The sequence below is a fragment of the Pteropus medius genome, unplaced genomic scaffold (genome assembly GCF_902729225.1).
Source record: "Pteropus medius unplaced genomic scaffold, Ma_sr-lr_union100, whole genome shotgun sequence".
In the NCBI taxonomy this organism is placed as follows: Eukaryota; Metazoa; Chordata; class Mammalia; order Chiroptera; family Pteropodidae; genus Pteropus; species Pteropus medius.
The window spans coordinates 351,635-354,473 of record NW_024343580.1 but is presented as its reverse complement, the minus strand read 5'-3'; the positions used below and the strand labels follow the sequence as shown (position 1 = coordinate 354,473).

Genomic DNA, 2,839 nt, shown 5'->3' with positions numbered 1-2,839 from the left:
ATGCTTGGAGCATTTGTTTAAAGTGCCCTGGCCACGTTGATACATATTCTTTCCCCTCATTAGAGAAGGTTTTCTATGTAATGACCATGACTTTCACCAAAAGTCACGGACCCTTGTCTCTGGTTGGTTTCGGGACCCTGCTTGGGGGCAGAGTGTCGTCCTGGTGGCCTGGGACCTACCCTCAGTGCCACGCATTCAGCAGCCCAGCCCCGCACGGGCTCACAGAGCTGGCTCAGCTCCCAGCCCAGAGGAAACACAGTCTGCAGCTGCTGCCTGCGTGGAGACCGTCAGCCACCTCCCTAGGGAACCACCTGTGGCCCGTGTGCCAGACACAGAACCCAGGCCCAGGGGCTGCAGGGGTCCAGCGGCTGCACGGTGTGCCGGCATTCTCGACAGAGCCCAGGGTTCCCCCTGCCCCTGGCTGTGGGGTCCTCGTAATCGATGCTGCGTGTCCCTCCTTCTTTGGGGCATGGGAAAGAGGGACATTTCATACAACCAGCACGCGCGCCTTCGCCCCAAAGCTGGCTTCCTTCTCCCTGGCAGTGCTGGCTGCTGGTCAGGCTATTTCAAGCCCTCGGCAACCCTGAGGCCAGCCCTTCCCTGCTCGTCCAGCCCTCCTCCCAGGGCCTTGAGCGCGGACCCCTCAGGTGGAGGGGGGCACCTTCCAGCTGCGCCAAGCCGGGTACCAGCGGAGGAGTAAAGGGCAGGCACGGTGGCAGCCACCCCGTGATGGCCACGTGGCCCACCCAGGAGCGTGCTCATTGGCACCCGTGGCGGCCACCCCGCCTAGTCTGGTCCTGCTTCCTTTAATACTTCCAACCGGCTGCTCCCACCTCCCCGGAACCCCGACTTCCGTCTCCTCTGCTTCCTGGGGTTCTGTGTCTGCTCTGCTCCCAGCTCCGAGAGTCCCGGGCCAGGCCCTCCGTGAGCTTCTGTTTCATCCGTAATGAAGAGCGAGGCAAGTTGACAGTCCTGGTCACTTATGAGTGGTGGCCTAGGGGGCCGTGTGAGAAGGATGCTGAGCCCTCATCTGTGAGGAGAGCTGTCGAGGGGCCAGAAGGAAGGGGGACGACAGACACGGCTGCCTGTCCTTTGCTGTCCTGGGGTGGACGGTGCTTCGCCGCCTGGGCATGTCCACGTCTGCCCGTTTACTTCCTCTAGAGGAGTCCATAACTACGACCCTCGGCGTCAGAGCGGAGGGGACCGTGCCCCAGGGCGCATGGTGGCAGAATCAGCAGTCAGACTGGGGGCGGAGGTGACCGTGAGGGGTCAGGGTCCGAGGTTCTGGAACACGAACAGGATGGCTCACTGAGCTCCACCCCCCTCACCCGACCCCGAGTGGACACCCCAGAGTCCCCCTCTGTCCCGCGGAAGCCACCGTGTGTAGGGACCACGTCCTAGTCAGCAGCGGAGCTGACTTGCGCCTGGATGGGGAGGGCGGGCTGGAGCTCATGGCCGCGGCCCCGGGCTCAGTTGCATCAGCCTGCCCCGCCCGCTTCCAGCAGCTGCAGGAGCCGGCGCCTTGCAGGGCGTGTGTGGCCCTGTGGGCCAGAGACCCTGAAGCGCAGTCTGGCCCGCCCGGCCACCGTGCCCTCCGGCCCCTGCTCTGCAGGCTCGCGCGGGACACGGCCACCGTGTTTGGGTCTGGGAGCCCCTTTTCACGCACGTTGCTTTTCTGCTTTGTCTCCATCATCCCCCGATCGCCGCAAGGCTTGGCACAGGCTGGGGACACGGAATAACGGCTTCTGTGGTCAGTCGAGTTTCCCTCGTAACAAGGAGTTGAAGTGATGGTGACATGAGCCAGTGTCAGAGCCGGTGGAGCTCTAACTTGCTGTCCTAATTGATAGGACGGTGATGTCCACTCACTGTGCATCTCAGGGAGCCCGGACTTCACGCGGAGATGGCCCAGGAGGTCGGTCGGCTTTCTCCGACCCGTCGCCCCTCCAGCCAGCTGGTCTTGGGGGCCCGGCCCCTTCCCTCCCACCCAGAGCCCCCTCCCTCTTGACTTTGCCTAGCAGAGAAGAGCTGTAAACCAGCCTTCCTTCTGGGAGTGATTTAAAATTCACTATGAGCGGTTGACTCACAGTCTAAAAATGTGCCCAGGGCATAGTTGTGGCGACCGAGCCTGGTTCGTGGACCCGGCCCGAAGCCTCGCTCGGCCTGGGCCTTTCTGCAGGGCCTGTCCCGAGCACACGGCCGCCCGCGCCTTCCTGCCCACCCGCCACCCTCGCCGTTCCCTTCCCGCCTTCGGCCGTGGGGTTTGGCCCGAGATGCGGTGGAGAGGATGCAGGGAGGAAGCCTCCCATCTGGAGAGGAATCAGTGTCCAGACGAGAAAGGAAATTGCTCCGAGATGATGGAAACGGGAGCCAAGCTGGACGGCCAAGTTAGATAGAGGGGGGCGGGGCCGGGGGGCACGACCCAGCGGGGCTCCGGGCCCCTGACACGCGGCTGGGGGACAGGGCGTGAGGGGCACCGAGGAGCCTGGCTGGCGGACGTCCTGGGTCAGCTGGAGGGGTGGGCACGGACGGGCCCCTGGGGATGGGGTGGTCCTTCCAGAGCCGAGAGAAGAGGCCAAGGCAAAGGGACCAGGGTGGACGACGAGGACTGACCTCCGGCCCCACGCAGGGGCCACTCCGAGCCTTCCGAGCGCCGCCTTCGCCCAGGGGTCCTGTAGGCCCGTCAGCTGATGGGGAGACAGAGGGGGAGGCAGGAGGAGGTTGGGAGGGGCACCCGTTCCCCCATGGATGCACGGAGTGTTCTGGCAAGGAGGGGCGTCCAGCCGCTCGGGGGGCGTGGAGATGATGGGAAGGTGGCGGGTCCCCTGGAAGACACAGAGGG

General features: G+C 64.5%; 1 long non-coding RNA gene across 1 annotated transcript in view; it reads left to right on the top strand.

Annotated features, from left to right (window-relative positions):
- The first annotated feature begins 998 nt into the window (after positions 1-998).
- LOC120606408 (uncharacterized) overlaps positions 999-2,839 on the top strand; it is a 14,340-nt gene continuing 12,499 nt past the window's right edge. Inside the window, exon 1 of the long non-coding RNA XR_005653887.1 lies at positions 999-2,384. This is a non-coding gene — a long non-coding RNA (uncharacterized LOC120606408). The remainder of the gene's footprint in view (positions 2,385-2,839) is intronic.